At 33.8% G+C, this 25,132-nt stretch overlaps 1 protein-coding gene and 1 long non-coding RNA gene across 2 annotated transcripts in view; one reads left to right on the top strand and one right to left on the bottom strand.

Annotated features, from left to right (window-relative positions):
* speck overlaps window positions 1–25,132 on the top strand; it is a 220,581-nt gene that overhangs the window by 136,193 nt on the left and 59,256 nt on the right. The gene's annotated exons all lie outside the window — the stretch shown is intronic.
* LOC142222287 (uncharacterized) lies at window positions 4,975–5,596 on the bottom strand. Its single transcript, XR_012718298.1, has 3 exons — window positions 5,460–5,596; window positions 5,277–5,375; window positions 4,975–5,201 (listed from the first exon to the last, which is right to left on the bottom strand). It is a non-coding gene; the product is annotated as an uncharacterized LOC142222287 (long non-coding RNA).

Below are 25,132 nucleotides of genomic sequence, written 5' to 3'. Positions count from 1 at the left end.
CAGTGGCGATTTTACAAGGATATTGGTTAGATCTCGCCAAGATATGTGTAGGGCGACTTGGAGCCTTATTTAAAACTCATCCGTTCTGTGGAAATTTTGGCATTGCAGTGTGTAGGATATGGCTAAGATATGGGGAAATCATCACAGAATTTTGTGTAAACTGTGAGAATTTTGGCCATATTTGTATTCTCTGTGGAAACTATCCAGTCAATTGGAGGAAAATCCCATTGAAAATTGGTCTAAAATATGAAACAGTCGACCATATTTCCCCAACTCTGGTGTACGTATATATGGGAGCTATATACAATCTGAACCGATTTTGACTAAATTTGACATGCATAGTTAGAATAATAATTCTGCTATCTATGCGAAATTTCACGTAAATGGGAGTATAACTTTGGGCCCCCTGGTCATATGAGTGCAAATCGGACGGGAGATATATATGGGAGCCATATCTAAATCTGAATCGATTTCAACCAAATTTGGCACAATTACCTATACTACTAAACGTACTCCTTGTGCGAAATTTGAAGCAAATCACGGCAAAACCCTGGATTTTGAGGCCATATAAGTTCAAATCGGACGAAAGATATATATGGGAGCTATATCTAAATTTGAACCCATTTCAATCACGTGTACCAAGCATTGGTAGAATGCCAATTCTACCCTCTGTGCAAAATTTCATGAAGATCGGTAGTAAACTTTGGGCTCTGTGGTCATATGAGTCTAAATCGGACGAAAGATATATATGGTAGCTATATCTAAATCTGAACCGATTTGGCTGATATTTTGCAAGATTTGCGAGATTCATTAAATATTTGGATGTACGGTATTTCAAGAAAATCGGTTGATAAATACGCTAACTATGACCACATCGTAGATAATTATATATGGCAGCTATATCTAAATCTAAACCGATTTTTTCCAAAACCAATGGCAATTGTCTCTGTCTCAAGAAACGGCCCTATGCCAAATTTGAGGACGATCGGACTTAAATTGCGAGCTGTACTTTGTGCACAAAATTACATATACAGACAGACGGACGGACAGACAGACAGACGGACATCGCTAAATCGACTCAGATTTTAATTCTTACCCGATCGGTATACTAAAAGATGGGTCTATGACCACTATTTCTTGGCGTTATATACAAATGCACAAACTTATTATACCCTGTACCACAGTAGTGGTGAAGGATATAATTAATTAGATCAATTAATTTCATGGTTGAAGACAAAAAATATTTTATTGTGTGTGGGAGCCGGTTCCACGACACCGCTATAAATAATCAAATAGCAACTTACCATTATTTAATATAACAAAAAATAAAAGCATTGCTTTAAGTATGTGTTTGAAACATATTGTTTGTAATTTATTTTTAATTCAAGACAACAAACATATGATTTTTAAATTTTATTTAAAATGTGTGTTTTAAAACAGAACTAGAAATCATAAAGCAAAACATAAACTTAACATATTCATCATGTATAAAAAATACTAAGAATAAAAAATTAAATAAAAGGCAAAAAATAAATTGAATATTATAAAACGTCTATCTTCGATTAGTTTTTAAAAATTCTCTGAGAACAGAATACAACGAAGCAACTGTCGAGAGCAGCGGTGCCAACTCTGTGGATTTTTCGTGATTTTGACGATTTTAGATGGTAAATTGGGCATGTGACGATTTATGATTTTAATCAACGTAGTTATAAATTGACTATTTTCGAAAATGTGCGTCTCAAGTTTCCTTTTAGTGTTTTTATTACGTGTTTTTAGTTGTAATGTAAATATCAATACTAAAAAATATGCTTAACATACTCTCTCTGCCACAATCTTAATTGGATTAAACACATCGCAAAGCTTGAATTAAAATATAAAACAACTGTAGCTTTGATTATTCTGGGGGGGGGGGCAAGAACTATTCTGGGGGGGGCATTGCCACCCCCCCCCCCAGCACCCCCCTAGCTACGCCAATGCCAACCACCATAGGATGCGAGTACACTGACATTCCTATGACAGATCCTATAAAGTATATATTCTGGGTAGTGATGAAATCCTGAGTCGATCTAGCGATGTTTGTCCGGCTGCTGAAATCACGTTAACTTCCGAACAAAATAAGCTATGGATTTGCAACTTGGCACAACTAGTTGTTATTAATGTAGGTCGAATGGTATTGCAAATTGGCCATAGCGGTTCATTATCATATATGGCCCCCATACACGCAAAAAAATAATTCTTTCCTCCCAAACGAAATTTTAGACAAACAAAGTTCGTTTCTCATTTGCTTTTCGCTGTAAGGAAGTGTATTTGGAAGAAAAGTATATACTTTTTGTGTTAAACGTTTATTCTTTTCCAGGATGTGAAAACAATTTCATAAAGACAAACTAAAAAAAAAAAAACATTGTTTTCTTGCTAATTGCATTTTCCCTCGCATCTTTCTCACATCCACGAGGTTTTTTAGTTCTTAACACCTTTTCCTGTAATACCAACAATGTAGAAGAAATTATACGATTTTATAAATTTTTAAATTTTTTTTACCTTTCGCCTGGACGGAAAATCGAACCGCGGACCATGCACTTTGTAAGCCAACACACTAACCACTGAGCTATGTACCTGTTATGGTCATCAATAGATAAATATCCATATAAGTTATATTTATATAGCATAGCTTGCGGCGCCCACGAACCGAATAAACAAAGTTTATTTAACAGAAACAAACATTTAGTTTGGCACGGTGGAGCAGTGGTTGCTACGTCCGACTTGCATGCCAAGGGTCGTGGGTTCGATCCCTGCTTCGACCAAAGTTTTTTTTGGTACATATATTCCAGATATGTTCGGAAGATTCCGAAAAAATGTTCAACATTACATTGTAGTATATTAAATTTTGAACTGTAAAATGTGTCTTATTAAAGACTTAAAGTCAGAAAAGAACAGTGTTTGATATAAACGAAATGGACTGTGTGGTTGTTTCAAAAATAACTTTTTTTATTGAAAAAATAAAAATTTTGTAACAAACGAATTTTTTTGGTGATAAAAGTTTAAAAATTTCGAAGCAATTCAAAAAACTCTAACAAAAAAAAAAACGTTTTCGGTACACGTTTTCCAAACGTTTTTTTTTTCTTTGCGTGCGGTTCCTCTTGGTGGAATAAATTTCATCCGATCCAGTTGAAATGTGGTCCTCTATTTACCATTTATACTATTTTTAGACTCCTCTATATAAACGGATCAAGAGCTAAAGAGGCTTATATGTCTATTTATTTTGCTTTTATATGTAACATGGAATCCATATGGACTAACTTACAAATACAAAGAAAATTTCGCTAAAATTAAGCCAACAACATTTGGTCATTGACATAAAATTGTTCATTAGGGCAATGGAATTCTTCGTCATAACAATAACGAATAGTTTCATTTTATTTATGAAATTGCTTCGTTGGCTCAATTTTCATAATAAATTTCGTTAATATTCGTATAACGAAGATTTTTCAACCATTGCGCACTTATATACTTGTTTTCACTCCGTCCCAGGGCATTAGCCGGTTTAGATTTTTAGTCTAGAGATCCAAGTAAACTTTTTTGGAGTATAGAATCACGTCGGTCTATTTCAATTATGGAATTTATTCGAGAATGTGATTATTGCTCGAGCATTTACTTAGTATTGTAAAGTAATAGCTCTCAACGATTTCATTGAGGTGTGAAATGAATCGGGTATTTAATTGCAAGGCGCCAAAATTGCAAAACAAAAAACAAACAAAAAATGAATGATCTAAGCGTCATTAGAAATTGTACGATAAACTTTCATTGTTGTCTGTCTGGCGAATTTTTGCCAACGATCAATAAGTGGTACGAGCAATTAGTATTTGTAATGTACACTACAATAGTCAACCGATAAAATATGATTTAGTAGTAATCTTTCATTTAATGACTTGCTTTGGTTTAACGTATAAATCTAAAGACAATGTGTACTAAGGAAATATTTTCTTACAGCACTGATTTAGTTGTGTGTCAACAGGCAAAATGAAGACCCTTTTCAGATCACTTATCAGGAAGGAAGTTATCCTATTTTCGATTTTTCGAATTTGTTTTTAATTACATTGCTGTTTTTAAAAATGCCAGAGCAATTATGCCGTTTTTTCTCTGATCATAGGTGTCTCTAAATTGTAGGTGAATTCAATTCGTAAGCGTTATTATGCGTATTTTCCGGAAATTCGTTAGTGACTTACTCCCACGAGCGACATTCAGTTAGTTACTCAATCTCAGGCACACTCATGCCGTTATATTCAATGTGACTCACGAATCAACGCGAGAGTGACGAAAATTTTCGCTTTTTCATCGGTAGTTCTTCATGCAAAATTAAATGGACACGATCATTTGAGATGCCCATGATATTAGCAATTTCACGCACTTTTATTCGTCGATCATTTAATACCATATCATGCACTTTGGCTACAATTTATGTTGTTGTTGCTGCTTTTGGACGTCCACTACGTGGTTCATCTTCAATGCTTGTACGACCACGTTTAAATTCAGCAACCCAATTTTTTATTGTTGCATACACCGAAAAAAAAGTTTACTATTTTTTATGAAAAATGAACTAACCCATAGTAAGAATGACCATGATTTGGCGCCAAAGATTTTTTTCATCTAGATAAGTTCATGATTTTCTTATAAATTAGTTCATGTATTGCATCGTATATTAGTTCATTATTACTATGCTGTGGGAAGAATATAGTTAAACTCATTCAAAATATTCCTGCTATCCGGAAAAATGAACAATTTTTTGGGAAACCTGTATTAAGAAATTGGTTTGAAATAAACTGTTTGTCGGTATAATTTTCAAAAAAGTAGAGAAATTGAGGAATCAAAGGTACAACAAGCCTGTATACAACTAATAAATTTTTCGTACAAAACAAGTCAATTTTCTATAACCACCAGTATTTTATTCCAAAAAATTATTATTATATTACACAAAACTATGGTTTATGATATACAATAAAGGAAATATTTTTATTAGTACGTTGGATGCAGTTACTTGTCGGTAGTTAGTAATTGCTTCTTCAAAAGAGTAATATTCTACGTTATTAGGACTAAACTAATTAATTTAAATTTCCATGTTTTCTATCCAGATGAAAGATATATTGAATTGTCCAATTTCATCGATTTTGGCAAACTTTTGTTGGGCGGATTTGTCTTATAAGCATCTGAAATTGCAAAGTTATACAAAATATAAGAAAAATATTATCAAATTCTATCGTTCATATTGATTTTTAACTTACGGTTTTCAAGAGTGTTTCCTAGAGCCAATAAGGATATCAGCTTAATTAGCATTAAACAGTAAGAATATTCAAAAAAATACCATTACAAGACCTGTTTACCTGCAAGTGAAAATAATAATTTTTAATAAATTTAAATTTTAGTTTTATTAAAAACGGACAAAATACCGTTTATAGAAAACTTACCACATTGAAAAATCCATCCAGTTGGTACATTATTGAAATCATATCCATGGACTAATGGGACGTTTTTGAAATTATTCTCAGAATATATTTGAAATAAAAAATGAAAAAAAAAATTAGACATAATTTCCAATTGTCAGTATAGCATTTAGTATTTAAGGTGGATATTAAGTTCGAGTTTAGAGGCTAAAATCGCAATTTTCATGATACGTTTTCTTTAATAATCCATTATAAAAAAATAATCTTTATAAAAAACATCGGAAGACGTACAATTTTACACTTTTCTTAGTAATTTATTTTTATTTTTAGCGTCTAAACTCGAACTTAGTACTCACCTGTAGGAATTGCTGTAACATAAAAAATATAGATTCAAAAACATGGTTGCATCTCCAACCTGTGATCCAGATGTAGAATAAATATAGATCATCCTATTACCACTCATGTTGTATATTTTTTATGTAAATCAATTAAAAATCCGCACTAATTTTAAACTATTAACAGAAATATACAGTTCCTTAATCTGTTATTTGTTTTTTATCAATAAAAAGCGTTTCTGATTACTCTAACATCACATCATTCACTTCTCAGTTTATAAAATGTTTCGAAATAAATGTATTTTCATTAATAATCACCAATACCTCACGTACAATTTTGCAAAATTAAAACCACGTGTGCACTTCATAAATGCATCAACATAACTGAATGCAACAATAAAACTCAAAGACACAAATAGCCATAAAGAAAAACAACTCCGTAAAGAAAAACAACTCCACACACACACACACGATCCCTTTCTGATCTCGCTATTGCAAGAAAACAACTCTCACCACAAAAGATACCAACAACACACAAGGAACATTCCATTGTCTCTAGAATCAAAACAACCAACAACAGCATAAATGACGCAATAACAAAAACAAACAATCATACGAGATATACACAAAATGTCTCTTAAAAACTCCCTCACATGATGCACTCACATTTTCCAGTAGCACGTTTATTGATTAGTTTGAATTCTATCTATAAGTTAAGGTAAAATATATACCAAATCTATGAGGAATCTATAAAAAATGATATACACCCGGCAAGGATTATATTAACTACTTTTTATTCTACTTTATCTACAATTTTCAATGTGAGGAAAAACACTCCAACTTATAATAAAAAGGGAAATAATCTGTAGGTATCCATCATACGAATCGGTAATGTCGTTAAGTTAATTTTTACTACAAAAATTTTTTTCCATACAAAATTTTTTCTTAGTAAATTGTCTACATTTCGTAGTAAGATTTTTATATTGCCCATGTATTTTTATAATAGAATCGACGATGCATTAACTACTGTGTTGGAAATTTATTTAAGGAAAAATCCTTCCCATTTCGTAGTTAGTGAACTAAAAAACATTTACTGAATTTTTATAAGTTTTCCTTTAGCTAAGTTAATTTTCGTTGTGGTTACGAAAAATGAACTATATTACAGTAAATTTGTTGAACTATGTGGAAGTCAAATTGGTCCTTAAATTTACAAGACACTTTTTTTCTGTGTATGAAGGAGCACTTTCACCTAACACATTCACCATATCATTATGAATTTCTTGTCCCGATAAACCTTTTTTATGTAAATATTTAATGACAGCACGCATTTCTAATTTTCCATTGTAAAACAAGTAAGGAAAGTCTAAAATCGGACGGGGCCGACTATATTATACCCAGCACCACTTTGTAGATCTAAATTTTCGATACCATAGCACATCCGTCAAATGTGTTGGGGGTTATATATATAAAGGTTTGTCCCAAATACATACATTTAAATATCACTCGATCTGGACAGAATTTGATAGACTTCTACAAAATCTATAGACTCAAAATTTAAGTCGGCTAATGCACTAGGGTGGAACACAATGTTAGTAAGAAAATATGGGAAACATTTAAATCTGAAGCAATTTTAAGGAAACTTCGCAAAAGTTTATTTATGATTTATCGCTCGATATATATGTATTAGAAGTTTAGGAAAATTAGAGTAATTTGTACAACTTTTCGACTAAGCAGTGGCGATTTTACAAGGTATTTTGACCATTTTTGTCGAAATCAGAAAAACATATATATGGGAGCTATATCAAAATCTGAACCGATTTCAACCAAATTTGGCACGCATAGCTGCAATGCTAATTCTACGCCCTGTGCAAAATTTCAACTAAATCAGAGCAAAAAATTGGCCTCTGTGGTCATGGGAGTGTAAATCGGGCGAAAGCTATATATGGGAGCTATATCTAAATCTGAACCGATTTCAACCAAATTTGGCACGCATAGCTGCAATGCTAATTCTACTCCCTGTGCAAAATTTCAACTAAATCGAAGCAATAAAATTGGCCTCTGTGTTCATTTGAGTGTAAATCGGCCGAACGATATATATGGGAGCTATATCTAAATCTGAACCGATTTCAATAAAATTTGGCACACTTGACTATAGTACCAATTGTTCTTCTTGTGCAAAATTTTAAGTAAATTAGGGTAAACCTCTGGCTTCTGGGGCCATATAAGTCCATATCGGGCGAAATATATATGGGAGCTATATCTAAATCTGAACCGATTTCTTCCAAAATCAATAGGGTTCTATTCTGAGCCAAAACACATACTTGTGCCAAATTTGAAGTCGATTGGACTAAAACTGCCACCTAGACTTTGATTACAAAAATGTGTTCACGGACAGACGGACATGGCTATATCGACTCAGGAGCCCACCCTAACCATTTTTGCCAAAGACGCCATGTGTCTATCTCGTCTCCTTCTGGGTGTTGCAAACATATGCACTAACTTATAATACCCTGTTCCACAGTGTGGCGCGGATGCGTCTTGTTTGAACACCTGTTTCTATATGAACCTAACCTAACATGTGTTCATAACAGAGATGGAAGTTTCCAAAACACTTAACTTTTTTCTGTTTATACTGCGCTTTTTATGCTAGGCTAAGAAGTTTCCGAACTGCCCTCGTACATAAAGTCAATTTTCGACTTTTGTATAGTTAATTGCAGTACACCGAAAAAAGTGAACTGTTTTATAGGAAGAATGAGCTACCACGCACGAAATTTGAACTAAATTTTACTCCACATTTTGAGATTTCCACAAAGCGTTGTTAAAACCAGGGCTGTGGAGTCGAGCCAATTTTGATCGACTCCGACTCCACCATTTTTTATCAGCTCGACTCCGACTCCGGAGTCGACTCCGGGTAATATAACTAAATCTCATTTTAATATCACTAATTTGTAGTTCTATTGTGGGGGTACCGTAAGTGGATCGATATAAAGTATCGTATTTATTTATGTGTGCAAAAAAAGGTCTTAATTTCACATTAGATGCCAATTGAACTCTATATTTCAAATTTAGGGCAATGTTTAATAAATAAAATAATGATATAAATACCCATCATAATATGAGAAGATACCAACAGTATATGTAGTTTTAGACCAAAATTATTGATACTATCTCAAATCCTTTAAATTTGTTGCGAGCTATATAAAGGTTTATATTCCCATATGCATGAATTTGAATCTGAATCGATTTAGACAAAATTGTATATACTTCTACAAAATCCATGTACTTAAAATTTAAATCTAACGTTATGGGACGTAACACAATTTTAACAAAAAATAAAAATTCAAGGAAAGTCTAAGTTGGGCGGGCCGACTCTAATATACTCTGCACAACTTTGTATTTAGATCTACATTTTGATAAAATCTCAATTCAGACTTCTACAAAATCTCGGGCAATATTTGGGAAACATATGATTCATTCATTGACAAATTTGAAAATTTGAGTTATTTCTACAAGTTTTCGACTTAGCAGTGAGTATCAGTGAGCATACAATTTTGGAAAAAATTTTGTCTAGTAAATAAAATTTTTACTAAATTTTAGAAATAAAATTTGGTAAAATTTTTTATAGAAATAAAATTTTTTCAAACTTTTATTTCTATAAAAATTTTATTCAAAATTTTATTTCTATATATTTGGTCAAAATTTGATTTCTATAAAAAATTTTGCCAAAATTTTATTTCTATAAAAAATCATTATCAATAGAAATACAATTAAAAAAAAAATTGTGTACCAAACAAAATTTTGCAAAATTTTCCATAGAAATAAAATTTTTCAAAATAATCTATAGAAACAAAATTTTGACTAAATTTTCTATAGAAATAAAATTTTGACTAAATTTTATATAGAAAAAAATATTTCTATAGTAATAAAATGTTGAATACATTTTTTATAGCAATGAGTATCAGTGAGCATCAGTAAGAAAAAAATTTTTGAGAAAATTTACTAAAGAAATAAAATTTGACAATTTTTTTCTTATGGAAATAAAATTTTGAAAAAAATATCAATAAAAATACAATTTTAGAAAAATTTTTGTGTAGTAAATAAAATTCTGCAAAATATTCTACAGAAACAAAATTTTGACTAAATTTTCTATAGTAATAAAATTTTGACAAAATTTTCTATAGAAATAAAATTTTGACATAAATTTTTATAGAAATAAAATTATCAATAGAAATAAAATTTTGAAAAAATTGTTGTGTAATAAACAAAATTTTGACTCAATTTTCTATAGAAATAAAATTTTGACTAAATTTTCTATAGAAAAAAATATTTCTATAGTAATAAAATTTTGAATAAATTTTTTATAGAAATAAAATTTTGACAAAACTTTTTATAGAAATAACATTTTGACAAAATTTTCTATAAAAAATAATTTCGATTGTTCGAAATATTTCACATAAATTGATGTGGGCATTAAAATGGATCGATCCAACCCATCTGCTAGTCTAACATTCTAGTCGTAATTGGAAGTTGATTTTCATTTACAATCATGCTGTACATTGATGCATTGATGATGAATAACGCAATGGAAACTAATTTGCGTAAAAACTTGGTTAGTTGCAAAATGTGAAGTCTTTTAAAAAATTTGGTTTAGCCGGAGTCGGAGTCGAGCAAAATTTTTACGACTCTGACTCCGACTCCAGCAAAATCTTCAGACTCCGACTCCGATTCTGACTCCGGCTCCACAGCCCTGGTTAAAACCAGGAAATTTTAATGCCCTGTTGTACTTTTTAACTGCAGTTCACGAAATTATATCATCTCATAGAAGAAAAAATTAACTAAAAGTAAAGAAGAAAATCATTGGCGCCAAACCATGACCATTTTAACCATACAGTAGTTCATTCTTACTATTTTGGGAATTGTACGAAAATTTTTATTTGTTTTAGTTCAAATTGAACTTTATACTCACGTTTAGTTCATAAAATTTGTGATACATACTTAAAAAAGAGTAAAAGTAAGCTGTGGAAAATTTCGAAAAAATAATAAAATTTAACTACAAGCAAAAAAATTTTTTTCCAATAACAATAAGTTAAATTTAGCGTTAGTTTAACTACGGAATTTTTTTCTGTGTATTCAACCCATTAACGCACAAATAGTCTTCTGAACAGGACAAGTACGATGACATATCAACAATTGTATCCTAAATTCGTTAAATATGGCACTAGCCAAAAATTCTGGTTTAATACAAAAATGTTGTAAATACATAAAAATATTCAAGTTTATACCGCAAAATTGTTGTACATTCAAATTGGGATATTTCCATTGCTGTCATGCCAGATATAAAATCCATTACACACACATAAAACGAGTGTCATCAGTCAACACTGTAGTTTTGAATTTTTGTTATATTTAAGATAACCAGTAAATCCCATGTTGTAGCAGAACTATATGTTATAGGAAACCACAATAACTGGGGGTTTTCTGCTTAATTGCTTGCATTTCTGGGAAGTCACGAAAATCCTCTTCACACGCCGCCTCTTTATGGTTTAAAATCTTAACAAAACACTGAATGGTGTTTAAGATTTACAAAGAGGAAATAATTTAATACAACAGAATGTAAGGGGACAATTTAAATTTAATTAAACAATTTTCCTTTGTGTTTTGGAGTCTGCGATGAGTTTTAAAATTCAAGCAAATAATTGAGAGTAATTTGCTAAGAATTCAAAGTGATTGACAAACTCGAATATGATACTTCAGCATTCTCTTACTTATCTATATCCGTAGGTTAGGTTAGGTTAGGTTAAAGTGGCAGCCCGATAAAATTCAGGCTCACTTAGACTATTCAGTCCATTGTGATACCACATTAACTAAAAGTACCTATTACATATGGGCACTTCTAGTTTTAACCGCTGAACCTTCTTGATTATTTTTCTTTGTTGAACCAACCAGATTGTTCCAAAAACAGTAGCAGACTGCTTAAGTTAACGTTTTCCAGATCCGCCAGTAATCTGAAGCTATATGCTCCTAAAAGTTTCTTGCGCTTTACACAAAATGCAGGACACTCACACAAGAGGTGTTTAATTGATTCTTTTTCCTCCGCATCATGACAGCTCATACAATAGTCATTATACTTCGCGCCAATAGTTTTTGCAAAATCGCCTATCAGGCAGCGACCCGTTATAGCAGATATCAGGAGTGATATCTGACGTCTCGAGAACATTAGCATATCTAGTGTGCGGTTTAAGTTGAAATGGGGCCATATTTGCTTGGTGTCGTTACAACCCTTGCAATTCTCCCATCGAACATTTGCCATCATAACAGCCTTCTCACGTAGCATGAGCTTGCAGGTAGCTAGGGGCATACCAACAAATTCTAGTTCCCCTGGAATATGTAAGGTAGTCCCTAGCCTTGCCAACTCATCCGCTTCGCAGTTCCCCGGTATGTTCCTATGGCCAGGCACCCATATTAGGTGAATATTGTACTGCTCAGCCATCTCATTGAGAGATTTGCGGCAGTCGATGGCCGTTTTCGAGTTGAGGAACACAGAGTCCAAGGATTTTATTGCAGGTTGACTGTCTGAGTATATATTAATGCCCACATTTTTTGGAACATTACTTCTCAGCCAATTCGCCACCTCTCTTATTGCTAATATTTCAGCCTGAAAAACACTACAGTGATTAGGTAATCTTTTCGCTATTCGAAGTTCCAGATCATTAGAATATACTCCGAACCCCACTTGTCCATCCAATTTGGAGCCATCAGTGTAGAAATCTATATATTCTTTATTCCCCGGGGTCTGTGTGCACCACGCCTCACTGTTGGGGATTAGAGTCTCAAACTTCTTGTCGAAAAGTGGACTCGCCAAAGTGTAATCCACTACGTTAGGCACATCTGGCATTATTTTGAGGACAGAACTGTGACCGTAACCTTTTTCCGACCACAGCGATAGTTCGCGCAACCGCACAGCCGTTGTTGCAGCTGACTGTTTGGCCAAAATGTCTAAAGGCAATAGATGCAGCACGACATTAAGGGAATTTGTTCCTGTCTTGCTGAATGCGCCTGAAATACACAAACACGCCATACGCTGAACTTTATCTAAACAAGTCGGTTTCTGAAGTGCCGGCCACCAGACTACAACACCATATAGCATTATAGGTCTAACCACTGCCGTGTATAGCCAATGCACAATTTTTGGTTTCAGTCCCCACTTTTTTCCTATTGCCTTTTTGCACGAGTACAAAGCTACAGTTGCCTTTCTCGCCCTTTCTTCAATATTAAGCTTAAAGTTCAGCTTCCTGTCCAAAATAACGCCAAGGTATTTTGCACATTCACCAAAGGGAATTTCAATACCCCCTAAGGAAATAGGCCTAACCGTGGGAGTTTTGCGATCTTTGCAGTTCATGACTAATTCTGTCTTTGCAGGATTTACCCCAAGACCATTGTCTTTCGCCCATTTCTCAGTTATCCGGAGGGCCCTCTGAATAATATCTCTGATTGTGGATGGGAATTTTCCCCTGACTGCCAGAGCCACATCATCTGCGTATGCCACCACTTTTATCCTTTCTTTTTCTAGAGTAACCAGAAGGCTATTTATAGCAACATTCCAAAGAAGAGGTGATAGAACTCCTCCTTGGGGAGTGCCTCTGTTCACATACCTTTGTATGTTTGCTTGTCCTAGTGTGGCTGAAATACGTCTCTTCATTAGCAGTTCGTCTAACAGCCTGAGTATACATGGATCAACATTCAGAGTTGTCAGTCCATTTAATATCGAGCTCGGATGGACATTATTGAACGCCCCTTCGATGTCTAGAAACGCCACGATTGTGTATTCTTTGACAGATAGTGAGCTTTCAATAAAGCTGACTAGTTCATGTAGTGCGGTCTCAGTAGACCTGCCCTTCGAGTATGCATGCTGTCCTTTCGAGAACCACCTTGAATCGATGCTAGTTCTAAGATAAATATCTATCATCCTCTCCAGAGTCTTAAGTAGGAATGAGGATAAGCTGATTGGTCGGAAATCCTTCGCCCTCGAGTGAGAGGCTTTTCCCGCTTTAGGTATGAAAACGACTTTTGTTTCCCTCCACTTTCCTGGGATGTATGATAAGTTGATACATCCTTTATATATCACTGACAACCAGGGGATAATTTTGTCAGTTACAGCTTGTAACTCCGCCGGAGTAATTCCATCAGGTCCGGGGGATTTGAATGGTCCAAAGCTATTTAGCGCCCATCTTATTCTAGTTTCCGATACAATTTCCTCGACAGGAAACGACCGCTGAGCAACTGTGGCACCGCCAGTACATGGTTCAACCGTCTGATTTCCAGGAAAATGTATGTCCAATAGTACCTCCAGCGTCTCCTCACTGGACGTTGTCCAATTTCCCTCCGATGTTTTAATGAAACCTGGAGCGGAGTTGGTGGATGCTAGAACCTTCCGTAGTCTGGAAGCCTCGGACGTATTCTCAATACTGCTGCAGTAGTCATTCCAAGAGTTATGCTGAGCCTTTCTCAGTTCTCGCTTGTATCCTCTCAGATTCCTCTTGTAAGCGTCCCAGTCCTCAGGGGCTCTGGTGGACTTTGCCTTGTTAAAGAGCTTCCTGCAGGATTTCCTCGTATTACTTAATTCCGTAGACCACCATGGTGGTCGATGTTTCCCCCTTGGCTTTCCTCTAGGGCATGCAGCTTTCAGTGAGATGTTGAAGGCCTTCGTAATCCGCTCCACTGCGTGTTCGATATCTTGCACATTTCTCATATTTGTCTCTGTTATTTCCGGTATCATCATATTGAACGATTCCCTATACCTATTCCAGTCAGCTTTCCTAACATTTGGCGAAAATATGGTCTTGGTGATATGAACATCAAATTTGAAACTGATGTAGCGATGATCTGAGAAGCTGTGTTCACTTAAAACCTGCCACTCAGATATCATTTCATTCAGTTCTTGCGAGGCCAAGGTGATGTCCAAAACCTCTTGCCTGTTTTTAGTGACAAAGGTTGGGGCATCTCCCTTGTTGCAAACTACCAGATTAGTACGCAAAATAAACTCTATTAGCGACTCTCCCCTTGCATTAGTATCACTACTTCCCCAAATACTATGATGCGCATTCGCATCGCATCCCATAATGAGTTTCGTCTTTGTTTTCAGTGACTCCTCAACTAAGGTCTTAACGGCACATGGAGGCATCTCCCTGTCATGTCCCATATAGACCGAAGATACCCAATATTTGCATTTGGCTATTTCTAAATTGGCAACGACAGTGTCTGCATTGCACATTGAAGGAAGCAGAAACAAGTTAAGCTCGTTTTTAGCAATTATACAGGCTCGAATTACATCATTACCAGTATACTGCAATAGTTTGAACCCCGGAGTACTTAATTCACATATTTTGTTTCTATAAACATATGGTTCTTGAATAAGAACTATGTCTATGTCCCCTTTCATCAGGAGAACTTTTAAGGCAGCACATGCAGCCTTACAATGACGAAGATTTATCTGGAGGATCCGTAGGACCATCGAGATTTTCAACAACCGTCACATCAGCCGCTTCAATCGAGTCATCAAGAATGTCCTCTTCAGAGATATCGGTGACTCTCGCAATAACCATAGGTTCGACTTTGGTGAGTTCTGAGGCAATAGAAGCCTCCTCACGCATACGGTATCTATCCATGTCTTCAACTTTGGTATCTCCCTCGACTTCGCAAGAGGATCCGCTTACTTCTGATTCAGACAGAGGCTTGTCCATTTCTGAATCCTTTAGCTGATCGTTTTTATACACCTTCATTTGGATATAATGAAAGCCATAACATACACGGCCCTGGGACTTTTCCAGATGTGGCAAAGACTGAGTGTTCAATATAAACACTGCATGCCGTCTTGGTCCATCCACTTCATCCAAACGGCCAACCTTCCAATCAGCTGTTGGAAGATCTGGATTGCATCGTTTCAGTCTATTTAAAATAGATTCAGGGTCAGAAGGGTTTGCAGGTATCCAGGCATGTGCTCTAGGTCTAGCCGGTATGTCTTTCTTCTCGACTAACTCTAGAGCAGCTCCTTCCCAAACTTCACCAATTAGTATCAGAGCAGCTTTAAAACATTCTATAGACCTCTGGTCCTCAAATGCGACTAGCTTAAATCGTCCTTGATACCAACCAGCCTCTATATCCGTAACAATGTTGCATTTCAAATTCTATCTGCAAACAACACAAATCGATTGTTATAGAAAGTGTTAATTAAATGTTACCATAAATAGTTTAGTTTGCAATTATCTGAAAAATGTTGCCCACTTACAATTGGTTTATAATTATAGTTGCTGTGACTTGTATTGATTTAAAGTATTGCATGGAATTCAATATGTATGCATTAGTTTATTAGGCGACTTGAATATTCGATATACTTCGAGATAGAGATTCAATAGCCAAATATAGTCAAAAAGTTAGCTATTTAAATTCAAAATTTCGAAAAATTAATTATTCCAGAATTTGGAAATTTATGAAAATCGACGTTAAACTTAAAAAGGGAAAGTTTGGCATGGACAAATATCAAAAGTCAATTCGTCGATTATTGTCACTAAATTTTAACACCTAATTTTAACAAGTATAAACGGCCTTAAGTTCGGCCAGGCCGAATCTGTACCCTCCACCATGGATTCCGTAGAAACTTCTACGAAAAACTGTCATCCACAATCGAATTATCCACTATGTACACTCAAAAATAAAAAAAGTTTACTTGGATCCAAAGATTTTGACCTGCTGTTAAGGATTTTGGTATTGATTCCGAGCCAAAGATGCGGCTTCTTTAACAGGTTGGCTGATAAGTCCCCGGTCTAACAAAGAAAAACACATTTTTTTGTCAAAATTCGTTTTTATTATTCAACATAGTTCCCTTCAAGAGCGATACAACGATTATAACGACCTTCCAATTGTTTGATACCATTTTGGTAGTACTCCTTCGGTTTTGCCACAAAATAGGCCTCAGTTTCGGCGATCGCCTCTTCATTGCAGCCAAATTTTTTCCCTGCGAGCATCCTTTTGAGGTCTGAGAACAAGAAACAGTCGCTGGGGGCCAGATCCCCACGGTGGGTGGGGAAGCAATTCGAAGCCCAATTCATGAATTTTTGCCATCGTTCTCAATGACTTGTGGCACGGTGCGTTGTCTTGGTGGAACAACACTTTTTTCTTCTTCTTTTGCCGCGATTTCGATCTTCAAACGCTCCAATAACTCCATATAATAGTCACTGTTGATGGCTTTTCCCTTCTCAAGATAATCGATAAAAATTATTACATGCACATCCCAAAAAACAGAGGCCATTACTTTGCCAGCGGACTTTTGAGTCTTTCCACGCTTCGGAGACGGTTCACCGGTCGCTGTCAACTCAGCCGACTGTCGATTGGACTCAGGAGTGTAGTGATGGAGCCATGTTTCATCCTTTGTCAAATATCGACGGAGTTAACAGCTGCAAACACCGCTCAGAATCGTCAACACGTTGTTGTTTTGGTCAAATGTGAGCTCGCGCGGCACCCATTTTGCAAAGAGCTTCCGCATATCCAAATATTGACGAATGATATGACCAACACGTTCCTTTGATATCTTTAAGGCCTCTGCTATCTCAACTTCCTTTTACAGTCATTCAAAATCATTTTGTGGATTTTTTTGATGTTGTCGTCGGTAACCACCTCTTTCGGGTGTCCACTGCGTTCACCGTCCTCCGTTTCCTTTTCACCATGCTTGCATTTTGCATACCAATCAATTATTGTTGATTTCCCTGGGGCAGAGTCCGGAAACTCATAATCAAACCAAGTTTTTGCTTCCACCGTAGTTTTTCTCTTCAGAAAACAGTATTTTATCAAAACACGAAATTGTTTTTTTTTTTAATTTTTCCACAATAACAAAAGTTGCTTCACAAAAGGCGCTCTATCTCACAAACTAATTGACTTACAGACGTCCATCATTTGACACGAATCATTTGAAGGTTGGTACTATATAAAAATAATATGCATTTAATTCTAGCGACGCCAGACCGGGGACTTATCAGCCAACCTGTTAAAATAAAGACATCTTTGACCGACCTCCTTGGCTTTAAATCTAGGATAAATAAAATTAATATTAGATACAGACCTCATTCATCGAATTTTTATCCTCCTTTTGCGATATATTAATAAATGTATTTATGTACAAACAAATTCCAATTTAAAATCCAAATTATGACAGGTAATACAAAGTAAAAACAGTTTTCTTAATGTTAAAACAAACAAAACTTTAAACTAAAAATGCAAATCCTTAAAATAAGTTGAAGCGTTTTTATCTTAAATTTAAAAATTCAATATGTCAGTTGAGTTAAAGACGATTTATTTAAATTAAAAATGTTTTTCTTCATTTTAAGGAAAATTTGCCTTACTTCAAAGATCTACAACTTCAGCAGAAAGACGGAAAATTTCAAAATTTGTGTCCTAAATTTAATGAAAAAATTGTTTGAATCAAGTATTATAAACTTTTATTTAATTAAAATGTCATTATTTTAATGAATTTTGTCCTCGACTTTGGGTAAATTTCGATTCCTAATATTTAAGTTGCATAATCTTCCATATTAGGTCAATATTTTTTTCAGTGTATGAATTATTCACTATGTCTACGTCTTCTAACTTGTCCATACGTGGTATATATTAGACAAAAAGGCATATATATGGATACGTCTACATATAATTACGAACCAGAATTGAAATATAGGGGGTTGCTTTTTACACTGAAAAAGAAATATTTACGTGATGTTTAAGATTATTCAACCTAAATTTTAGGATGCGAAATATACAAAATATTAAGGACAATTTTCTTTAAAATAATGACATTTTAATTAAAATAAAGTTTATAGTATTTACTTCAAAAAATTTTTTTCTTATTAAATTTAGAACACAAATTTTGTAAATTTGTGTCCCTCCGTTAAAGTCGCATATCCTTGAACTAAGAAAAATTTTTCTTCAATTAAAGAAACACATTGTTGATTTAATGAAATCGTCCTTAAATTAATAGAAATATTGAAACTTTAGATTACGATAAAAAAGCTTCAAATATAGGCTAAGACTTATTTGGAGGATTTAGCATCTTTGCTTTAAAGTTTTTTTTGGAATTAAGAAAACATTTTTACTTTGAGGTATCCGCTATAATTGGGATTTTTAAACTGGCATTTGTTTGTACGTGAATAGCTTTAATATTAATATACCGCGAAAAGAAAATGAAAATTCGATAAATGAGACCCGAATCCTATTTTTAATTTATTGACCTAGATTTAAGGCCAGATAGGTCGCTAAAAAAATGTCTTTATTTTAAAGAAGCCGCATCTTTGGCTTGGAATCAATACCAAAATCCTTAAGAGAAGGTCAAAATCTTTGGATCCAAGAAAACTTTTTTTTTTGAGTGTATGGGGGCTATATACAATTACGAACCGATATGGATCAATTTTATGTGTGATTGGACCTAGTTAGACATGATTTTTAACGGCCATATACTAGCCCAATGTACCAAATTTCAACAGAATCGGATGAAATTTGCTCCTCCAAAACCAAATCTGGGGATCGGTTTATATGACGGCTATACATCATTATGGACCGATATGGTACCGAATTTTCTATAGAAATAAAATTTTGCAAAATATTCTATAGAAACAAAATTTTGACTAGATTTTCTATAGAAATAAAATGTTGACTAAATTTTATATAGAAAAAAATATTTCTATAGTAATAAAATTTTGAATACATTTTTTATAGCAGTGAGCATCAGTAAGAAAAAAAATTTTGAGAAAATTTGCTATAGAAATAAAATTTGACAATTTTTTTTGTTTATAGAAATAAAAAATTATCAATAAAAATACAATTTTAGAAAAATTTTTGTGTAGTAAATAAAATTCTGCAAAATATTCTACAGAAACAAAATTGTGACTAAATTTTCTATAGAAATAAAATTTTGACAAAATTTTCTATAGAAATAAAATTTTGACCAAATTTTCTAATAAAAAAATCTATTACTATACAATTTTGGCAACATTTTCTATAGAAATGAAATGTTGACCAAATTTTCAAATAAAAAATCTATTACTAAAAATTTTGGCAAAAAAAAGTTGTGTAACAAACAAAGTTTTGTAAAATTTTCTATAGAAATAAAATTTTGCAAAATATTCTATAGAAACAAAATTTTTACTCAATTTTCTATAGAAATAAAATTTTGACTAAATTTTCTATAAAAAACAACTTTGAAAAAAATTTCTGTCAATATTCCACATATGTTATGTAATGGCCTTAAAATAAAATTAAAAAAAAAATAATTTCGATTGTTCGTAATATTTTAAATAAATTGATATGGGCATTAAAATGGATCGATCTAGCCCATCTGCTAGTCTACCATTCTAGGAAACATAAAAAGATAGACGTAATTGGAAGTTGATTTTCATTTATAATCATGCTGTACATTGATCGAATGAATAACGCAATGGAAACTAATTTTTCGTAAAACTTGCTTAGTTACAAAAATGTGAAGTGTTTTAAACACTTTGGTTTAGCCGGAGTCGAGCAAAATTTTTACGACTCCGACTCCAGCAAAATCTTCAGACTCCGACTCCGGCTCCACAGCCCTGGTAGCTAGGAACATTCTATATTTAGAAAAATATATAAGTTGTTCATATCAATTTTCAGTATTAATATGTATTTGTTCGTACTTATAACCATTTGGTGAGATTTTCAACAGATTTTCTGTCGTGTCACAAGATAAATGGTTGTGGCAACCAAATCTACCTCCTTTTAAAAAATTTGATTCAAATTGGTTGATACGACCACCCGTAAAACATTTCTTAACTATCATTTTCAGATAGTAGTTACAGCCGAATGATATTTCAAATACTTTTTAAATGTCATTTGATGATATTAAAATTAATTGAGGAAGAAAAATGTTCATATTTAATATAGAAATATTAAATCGAGGAATGTGGCAAAATTTTGGAATCTTCACCATGGATGGGATCGCAACACTTAATGAGTCCTCTAAGAGAGGGATGTTTCCCGTGAACAAAACAATTCAAAACATTGGTTTGTATTGAAAATATTTTTTTTAGATAACTCAAAATAACTCCATGTAGCGAATTTCTAGCATGTATGGTGGTTTAACTTGAATCCTGCTGGTTGCGATACTCTCCCAAAGAGGTTGGTTCAAATGGTATGCTTCCCGAAGATAACCATAAAGTTTATACATAGGGAGACTACATAAGATTCTGGACTTATAATAACCATTTTTGGTTGAGTTTTAGAGGAATTTTTAAATTATTTTCTAAGTGTGGAAGAGTATCTGCCTATCATATGATTTCAAATCTAAATTCTATAGATCTTTACCCGCATTTATCGTATAAGTATTATAACTAAACTGGGGAAATTTTACTTCTAGTCACGTGCAATTTGGGTGATCAGTGCGCTTTTTTCTCTGAAGTTATTCGGGAGACCGGTGTAAATGAGGATCAAACCCATACCGGTATAAAGCAAAATTGACATACCAATTCATGGTTCTAGAATTACAATTTCAGGAAAAATAAAATACATGTAGATATCAAATTTTAATCAAATCGGATAAAAATGTCGGTTTTCTAGATTCAAGAATTCAAATCGGAAGATCGGCACACATATTTGCGGGCCTATAATAACTTCAGATTTCAATTTTCAAGCAAATCGGATAGAAATTGCAATGTCTCGATGATAAATAACGCAAAACATGGACCGATATAGCCCATTTGCAAACTTGACCTGCCTGCAGACAAAAGAATTTCAACACGATAATTTTATTATTGAAGGCTTTAGCGTAATTACAAAAGACATTTAATCAAATACATTGTTTTTCGATTTATACTATACATATATTTAAATAAAATATAATATAATATTTAATTGAGAAGAAATTGGTTTTTAATTTGGTCATGAGAACTATTAAGGTCGGTCAGCACAACCGAATGATGAAGGTACCAACAACCGATGTCGTCGGCAGACGACATCGGTCGACCTAATCAGTCGGGTGGCACAACTGCCAACTGGTAGTTGCTACAACTGCCAAAAGAGGTTGGCAATAAATTCGATTGTCACAACCAATATGTATTCTCTGTGTAAGTTATAGTTAAAAAGTACACTAGGACATTAGATTTTCCTGATTTTAACAACGCTTTGTGGAAATCTCAAAACGGGGAGTATAATTTAGTTCAATTTTCGCATGACGTAGTTCACTCTTTTTTTTCTTTGTATGTCATGTTTCAAGTAAAAAAGCGTTTGGAAGTTATCTCCTACACACAGAAAAGAGAGTGGTTGGAATTCTGTTGTAGTTATGAACATTCTACATTTAGAAATAAATATAGGTTGTTTATACCAATTTTCTGTATTTACATGTATTTGTTCGTAACTGTAACCATTTGGTGGGATTTTCAACAGATTTTCAGCCGTGCCACAAGATAAATGGTTGTGACAACCAAATCTACCTCTTTCGAATAATTTTCAGTCAAATTGGTTGATACGACCAATCGTTGGGAAATCATTTAGTAGCCACCATTATCACATAGAATTCACAGCCGAATGGCATTTGATTTTTTAAATGTCATTTGCGTCAATAAAATTAATTGAAGTTTTTCGAACTTTTAAATCGAAGCAACAAAATGGGACAAAACTATTGATTATTATCAACTATTCACCATGAATGGTACAGCAACACATTATAATTAATTTAAGAAATGGATGTTTCATGTGAATAATGGTTTGTATTCGAAATATTTCCGAATTTCTAGCATATAAACCTGAAGGTTGTGTTTCAGCTTGGATCCGAACGTTTGTAAGAATTAAAATCGCGAACAAGTTTAGATAAAAAGAAAGGCAACTCTGAAGTCCGGACGGCCCGACTATTATGGCCAAGATATTTGATGAATTGTGGGTTTTTGAACAACATTTGGGTAAAATGTTTGTATTGGGGCTATATTTAAATTTGGATCCAATTTGCCACACATTTCGAAACTATGGCATCTGTGACGATTCGTTTTAAAAATTGGCATGCATACCTATAACGTTAAGTCTACTGTTTGTGCAAAATTTCACGTAAACCGGAGTAAAACTTTGGCGTCTGTGTTCACATGGGTGTGAACCTGTCGAAAGCTATATTTGGGAGCTATATCTAAATCTGGACCGATTTCAGTGAGATCTTTTTACTAAGCTATGATGTATAATTATCGTACGTGTCATTGTCACCTAATGGAAATGAATTTGTTATATGGGACTACCAATATCACATATCGATATTTTTCGTTTATATACATTTGTATTTTATAATTATAAGTTTTATTACATGTATGACACCGTTTAACAAAATGGCATAATAATAAAATATTTGATCTATATAAAATTTGAACTTCTTTCATTAAATAGCAGGACCATTTTTTCATAATTCGGTTATATGTACTCTGTAGGATGATCGACTCAACCGAATGATGAAGGTGGTAGCAGAATTTATTGGTTGACAAAATCAACTCTTTATGTTATGTAAGTCATCTTTACCATCGTTCGATTGGCAGGACCGAATTATTTGGGAGACACAACTGCTAACTGATAGTAGCTGCAACTGCCATATGGAGGTTGGCAATAAATTCGATTGTCCCAACCAAACTGTATTCTCTGTGTAGTTTTAAATGATTTTTGTCTTTACACTCAAGTTAAAGAATTGCTTCAGATCTATTACGAGTATCGTGGAATACCTCATATATGTTCCCATAGTATCGACTACACTCGATTACAATATTAAATGTTATTTATCATGGGGTCAAATCGTATCAGCCCCAGAAATAAAATAACAAAAGCAAAAGCAAAAAAACTAAAATCACAACTAAGCCGCGTCATATGCTGAAACACCTGAATGTCTCGTGAATTATGGTGTTCAACAAACAATTAAACATTTTTCCCCACCCCTCTTGAAGCACATGCTCGCTTACAACGTTACCGGTAAGTAAGTTTTCGTTGTGGTAGCCTTCTGTTTTTGGTGTTTGCTTTTGGTTCCGTCACATTTCACTACAAAAACAAATGAATGGTAAAAGCACCGAACGATCGTGACTAGTAAGCTAGTGAAGCGTTAATCGACACTGCTTGCAGCTACACTAAGAGCCATGGACATACAGTGAAATAAAGCATTTGCAATTTTTTTATATTCCAAAGAAGGAGGTGAACAGAAAGAATTTTTTTTTTAAACAAATAAGCACACCGAAATGTTTCGTTCTATCTTCCATCAAGAAGTGAATCGATCCAATTAATTTTAATTTGCAATTTTTTTGATAGAATCAATCACCAACGTCAACTAAAAAAATAGTTGATACAATTAATTTTTGTGTCTGTTAAAAAATTAGTTGAATTAATTACATTTATTATTGAATATTTTTATAACCACAATCATAGAATGATGGAGGATTAATAGTTAGTTAAGAGATTCGAATTAAAACTCTGTATCTTTATGTGAAAGAAACTCTAAGGGCTTTAATAATTCTGCATAATTGTTCAAAAAATAATGAAATTGGCTTTGAATTGGTTCGACTTATTGGAGGAGCCTAGGAGAAGCAAAATTCATCCGATCCGGTTGAAATTTGGTACATGGTGTTAGTATATGGTATCTACAACCATGCATAAATTGGTCAACATCGGTTCATAATTATGTATAGCCCCCATATAAACTGATCCCCATATTTGACCTCCGGATCCTCTTGGAAGAACAAAATTCATCCGATTCGGTTGAAATGTGGTCCGTGGTGTTAGTATATGGTCTCTAGCATCCATGCAGGAATTAGTCCGTATCGGTCCATATTTATATATAGCCCCCATATAAACCGATCCCCATATTGATCCCCGATCCCCGGTTGAAATAAGATACGTGGTGTTAGTATATGGCCTTTAACAACCATGCCAAAATTGGTTCATAACCATATATAGCCCCCATATAAACCGATCCCCAGATTTGGTTTTGGAGCATCTTGGAGAAGCATGAAATTTGGTATATGGTTTTTAAAAACCATGCTAAAATTAAGTAAGTATTACCATAGCCCACGTAATGCGATTGTGGATGACAGTCTTTCGTAGAAGTTTCTACGCAATCCATGGTGGAGCGTACATAAGATTCGGCCTGATCGAACTTAAGGCCGTATATACTTGTTTCAAGTGCATATATCGAATTTTAATTATAGACCCATAATCCTTGCCCTAATTAATTGGTAGGTCTCTGCTACCAATTACTTAAGGTATGAATTAATTTCATTTGCCTCCCCTTGCAAAAAAAAAAATTCAAAATTTTATTTCTAAAAAAAGTAAGTTGTCAAAATTTTATTT

This window comes from Haematobia irritans, chromosome 1 (assembly GCF_050003625.1).
Source record: "Haematobia irritans isolate KBUSLIRL chromosome 1, ASM5000362v1, whole genome shotgun sequence".
Classification (NCBI taxonomy): Eukaryota; Metazoa; Arthropoda; class Insecta; order Diptera; family Muscidae; genus Haematobia; species Haematobia irritans.
This window is presented reverse-complemented; position numbering and strand designations above follow the sequence as displayed.